Source organism: Sphaeramia orbicularis, unplaced genomic scaffold, assembly GCF_902148855.1.
Source record: "Sphaeramia orbicularis unplaced genomic scaffold, fSphaOr1.1, whole genome shotgun sequence".
Lineage (NCBI taxonomy): Eukaryota > Metazoa > Chordata > Actinopteri > Kurtiformes > Apogonidae > Sphaeramia > Sphaeramia orbicularis.
In genome coordinates, this window is record NW_021941462.1 from 42501 (window position 1) to 48158 (window position 5658).

General features: G+C 43.6%; 1 pseudogene; it reads right to left on the reverse strand.

Moving 5' to 3' along the window:
• Nucleotides 1-1865: 1865 nt before the first annotated feature.
• LOC115415868 (calponin-3-like) lies at nucleotides 1866-5145 on the reverse strand (annotated as a pseudogene).
• Nucleotides 5146-5658: the final 513 nt, after the last annotated feature.

Sequence of the window (5658 nt, forward strand, 5' to 3'; positions counted from 1 at the left end):
AAAAACAGATCTACCAAAACAAAGGAACTTCCACAAAACACTCTTTCATCCAAACCTGAATAAAATAATAAAACAGCATCAGAAGATTCAGACTGATGGAAGAACAGGTGAGTCTGTCCACTAGATGGCAGGAGTGTGTGTGTGTGTGTGTGTGTGTGTGTGTGTGTGTAGTCGAAGGGAACACACAAAAACACACTCAAACTCTTAAAGAGACATTTCAAGAATGACAGGAAACAAATTCAAAGTCTACAAGGAACATGTAGAGTAGTGCATCTCAAACTTTTTACAGTGGAGTACCCCTGGAACAGACTTTCTACAGTGGAGTACCCCTGGAACAGACTTTTTACAGTGGAGTACCCCTGGAACAGACTTTTTACAGTGAGTACCCCTGGAACAGACTTTTTACAGTGGAGTACCCCTGGAACAGACTTTTTACAGTGGAGTACCCCTGAATCCAGAGCCCGTCCTGTGTGTGATGCGTCCGTCAAACAGGCGTGTGTCTGTTCGGCTTCACTCATCCACTCACAGACTTTTTAAAGCTGAGGACACAGACTGAGCAGGCCAATGGGCTTCATGAGAATGGAATGGGATTCATCCAAAGCCCCTCCCCCCCAGCAGACCCCACCCCCCCCCCCCCCCCCCCCCCCCATGCTTTGGAATATCAGTGCTTTGTGCAGACCGGGCAAATCCAGGCTGAAAACACCAGGCTCAATTATAGAGAGAGAATCCAAAAAGCATGGTAACCGTGGCAACCACCCAGGGCCTGAAAAAGGGGACAGGCACAAAAACACCAGCAGACGCAGACACAGTGTGTGAGGACGCAGACAGACGCCAACCGTCTGCGCAGGCGTTCAGAGGCCAAACACACGCTTAGGGAAGTTTGGTCAAATACTGGTGATAAATGAGGTGAGACTGCACGTCTGAGCTGCTGGGGTTTCCATGGCCAACCCACGCAAACACCCACGGTCACATGGAGAGATTTGGAGACGGACACACTTCAAACACCAATGGATGACAACAGTGGACAGGATGGCCCCGCCCCACTGGGCACGAGTTAAAGAGAAGGCCCGGTGTCCAGCTCATCTTCATCTTCCACTGGCTGCAGTGGGATGATCCTCCACCAGGGGGCAGAAACACATATAGGGTCAAATCCACAGGTTTATGAGGGAAAAGAAATTTTAAAAACTAAATTAATACTAAAACTAAACTAAACTAAGCATTTAGAAAAAAAAAAAAGAAAACTAATAAAAACTATCAAATCTGCTCTAAAAAACAATTAAAACGAACTGATTAAAAAAAAAAAAAAAAAAAGTCCAAACTAAATAAAACTAAACTACAATGAAAAATCCAAAACTCTTAGAACCCTGACATGAACGCAGCCTTTCAGAATGGAAGAATTTATTTATTATTTATAGCATACACTTTCTTTAACAATGGAATGGTTTACAATGAGAGCCATTGCAATAATACAGTTTGAAAAACAACAATCGGAAACTCCCTGGTCATGTGACCACAGGACAGTTAGTGTGGTTTGGACACCAGGTCATGTGACTACAGGAACATGTTCAATTCAACACATTTTTCTAACAGGTCTAGAGGCTAAATGCAGTAAAAAACATAAAAGTACGAAGACGCCGTCTGCGGCTGATTGTTTGAAAACAGAGCGACACGCAGAGCGAGGGATGAGCACAGAAAAACAAACCAGCCCATTGTATCCGAGTACACATGGAATTCCTCTGACATGAGTCACGGGTACAGTCTGAGTCCAAGAAAACAAAAGGTGGAATGGAGCAGCTTCACCTGATGTGAACAAACGCATCCCTACGACAGCGGTCCACCAACAAGAGTTCTTAAAAAAGATTAAAAAAGAGGCCGTTGAGTTTAAAACAAACATCAGATCGCTGCGTCTGTCTGTCATTATTCTATATTAGTAGGACTTCTGCTGCTCAAAACAAAGAGTCGAGGTGGAACAGGAACGAGCACGAGGCAACGACTGTTTTTTATACAGAATAAAAAGACGAGTGAGGAGAAAGTAAAAAGACCTGTTCTGATGAAGAGGTGAGAAAATACAGCTGGTCATCCTCAGATTATAAAGAGCTAAGTTCTACACAAACGGACTACAGTCTGTGGACCCAGGGGTTTCTGTTCTAACAGGAAAAAAAAAAGAACAAACACCAAAATAATCAAACAAAACTGGATTAAAAAAAGACCAAAATAATCAAACAAAATGAAAAAAGAAAAGAATAAATCCTCTGTGCGTCCATCAGTCTGTGGTCCGTTTGTGTAGCAGTTAGCTCGTTATGCTAGGAGGCTAACGAGTTGCTACTACTGTTCTCCGCTAATAGTCGATGCTCTGGTCGTTGTAGTGGGAGCTGTAGTCGTCATGGTAACCTCGGTGGTGGTAGTCGTCCTCGTGGAACTCGGCCTGGTAGTCGCCGTCGCTGATCTCGGAGCCGTTGGTGCCGGTGCCCTGGCTGCCGTTGGCGTGGATGACGGGCTCGGTGGGGGGGGGCGCAGTACTTGGGGTCGTAGACCTGGCGGCCCAGGCCGTACACGCTCATGCCCCTCTGGGACGCCACCTTATTGGTGCCCATCTGCAGGGAGATGGTGGAGTTGTCCAGAGGCTGCTGCGCCACCTTCTGGTCGAAGATGTCTCTGCGGGTACCGGGGGCCGACATGCCCCTGGAAACACAACACACACACAAACACACACCTTTACTACACACTAGGGACGGGAAGATTATCCCATACGCATCGATACGCAGACATGCATGTGCTGGATCCCAGTGCAGCGGTACAGAAGCTGTGAGGGAATGAAAAGTTTGGAATGATATCGTGATGCATCGGTTATTGAATGTTTGTATCAATAGGATTTGATCCGTTCAATAGAATATATTTTTAGTTGCATTTAGAAGTGTTACTATTTATTTGGATGAAGTTTTCTTTCCTTCAGACCCACTAGGGTGGTCCAAAAATTTTTTTTCTCAGATTCTCTGGATTCGAACCCTGCATTTGGTTCCATATCTGGCCAAATTACTTCGGTTCAAATTTTATGCAAATTCCTTCATATTCAGAGGTGTCCCAGACAGGTGCAGATGTCTGTATACTCTAACAGAACTATCCAAATGAATAAGGCAGATTAGAAGAATGTCATTTTATTCTCAAAATCAAACTGACACTCATAAAAATGTTCCTTAGAAAGTCCAACAACCACTGTTGGTTTATTGAAATGACCAAAAATGTTCCTGTGTTCTTTGACAACTTGTTGCCAGTACTGTTTGTGATCTGCATTTTCTGTTCGGCTACAGTTGAAGTCTGGAATAAGCTCCGCCCCTCTGTCAGTGACATCACTGACAACTTTTGTGGAATGCACAATTACTGCAGTAGATACTGCAGTACACACCACAGATACTGCAGTACACACCACAGATACTGCAGTACACACCACAGATACTTCCTTAAACAGTGTCATACATATCTAACAGCACATCCCATAATACCTTGCGCAGGTGTCTCTTAAAGTGACAGAACCTTTTTCTGTTTTACCTTCATTATAAATACATGACATTACAAATGGGTTCAGTGAAGGAGTCAGAAGTTTTAGTTAGAAACAGAAACGACTGTAAACACAGTCTGAACTGTTTCACTGAACGTGAGGCACGTGTTCTGAAACTGAACTGAAGACACTGTGGAAAAAGTCATAGTCTGATTTGATAAATATTTAAACTCACTGAACTGCTCTGCATATTTTTTTTTCCAGAATGAATGTGTTTGATCAGAATGTGTTTGATCAGAATGTGTTTAACTCTTTAAGTGCCAGACAGTTAAGGGGCTAATAAGCCTTAAAAGTGCCACAGAATTTGGCCGTTTTTCAGTATTTCGCGTCGTTTTCATAATATTTGAAGAATCCTGCAGGAAAACCGCTCGGTAACATCCGACTGCTAATCAGATTGCTGATTAGATCCAAAACGCACCGGACACAGCCGATTCATTATTGATTGTAATTTGCATAATTCATAATAATAATAATAATAATAATAATAATAATAATAATAATCTTTATTTATATAGCACTTTTCATACATTAAAAACTGTAGCACAAAGTGCTTTACATATCAGTTTAAAAATCAGTACCGCCCCCCACCCACACCCACGCACACACGCACACACACACATACCCAAACCCACAAGCTCACACATACTTAAGAAGACTGACTGAGCACGGGTAGACCAGAACAAAAATGTACAAGTAAAAGTAAAACATCAGTTTAGGAGGCGCTGTCTCAGGGAGCCATCCGCACCAGGAGGCAGCCGCCGACCCCGGCGACCAGGCACCAGCAACACAGCCCCGCATCCCAACTAGTGGGAGAGGGCCAACTGGGACCCCCACCCACCAGAAAGGAGCGGACCCAGTGAGAGAAGGCGCCACAGCCCCCCGGAGTCCACAGCCGCCCCCCGGCATGGAGGGCTCCCTCTGATGAAACACCGGAGAATAAGAAACATTAAAAACATATAAAAATATTATTCGGTCGCGTGACGTCAAATTCCCATCTGCTTGGTCTCAAAAGGGGGACACAGAAAGAACGTCATCGAAATGTGAGAAAGAAATGGGGGTGGATGGTTTGTTTGTACACAAATGTGGCGTGTTCTCCAAAGCCGATCTGATCGGCCTGTGGCACTTTACAGGTTGTTTTCGTAAAGCCGATTTAATCGGCCCATGGCACTGAAAGAGTTAATCGCTCTGTATCGCGCTTTGGATGTGAATCGTATCACATCATTAGATGCCACACATGTATCGTTAATATATCAGATTGGAGATGTTGTATCAAGATGCGTCTCGTATCGGCCTGAAACTAAGATTCCCAACCCTAATAAAAATATGTGAGGGTCTGGTCTGGTCTTTGAGGGGGGACAGTGGGTCCAGAACTCAGACCAGTTCAGACCCACTGGTCTAGTGGTTTCAGTTCTTGCTCAGGTCTGATTGGACAGCGTTAACTCCAGACCACAGATGTTCATGCCACTGGTTTGGTCTACAGACACGTTCAGGGTTACACTGATGATGATGGGGGTGGGGTGGGCGGGTCAGAGGGGCGGGGTCTGACCTGACTGGCTCCTTTATTGGTCCCCATCTGCAGGCTGATGGTGGTCTGGTCGTAGGGTTTGTCCGTCTGAGTCTTTGGATCGTATAAATGTCGTCTGGTTCCGTACGCCGTCATTCCAGCTTGACTCGCACATTTATTCGTCCCCATCTGAAAACGAACGTTCAATTAAACACTGGGATAATTATAGATTAAATTAAATATATATTACATATTCACACTTAGAATCTAATACATGCAGATATATATATAATATATATATTATATATATATAGATATATATATATATATATATATATATATATACACATATATATGTAACAGTAGAGATTGAAATCCAGTAGGATTCCTAATCCTACTAGGACAGATAGTAATTGTAGTTTGTCCAAGGACAAACTGAAATCCTATAAGACATTAGGATCCGAAGATTGGAATTCCAATCTGTCCTAGGAGAATCTGCAATCCTACTAGGACAGATTGTAATTCTATTTGGAAGTGGGATCTGAAGATTGGAATTTCAGTCTGTCCTACGGCAAAAAATGTAAGAATTCTGTCAGGA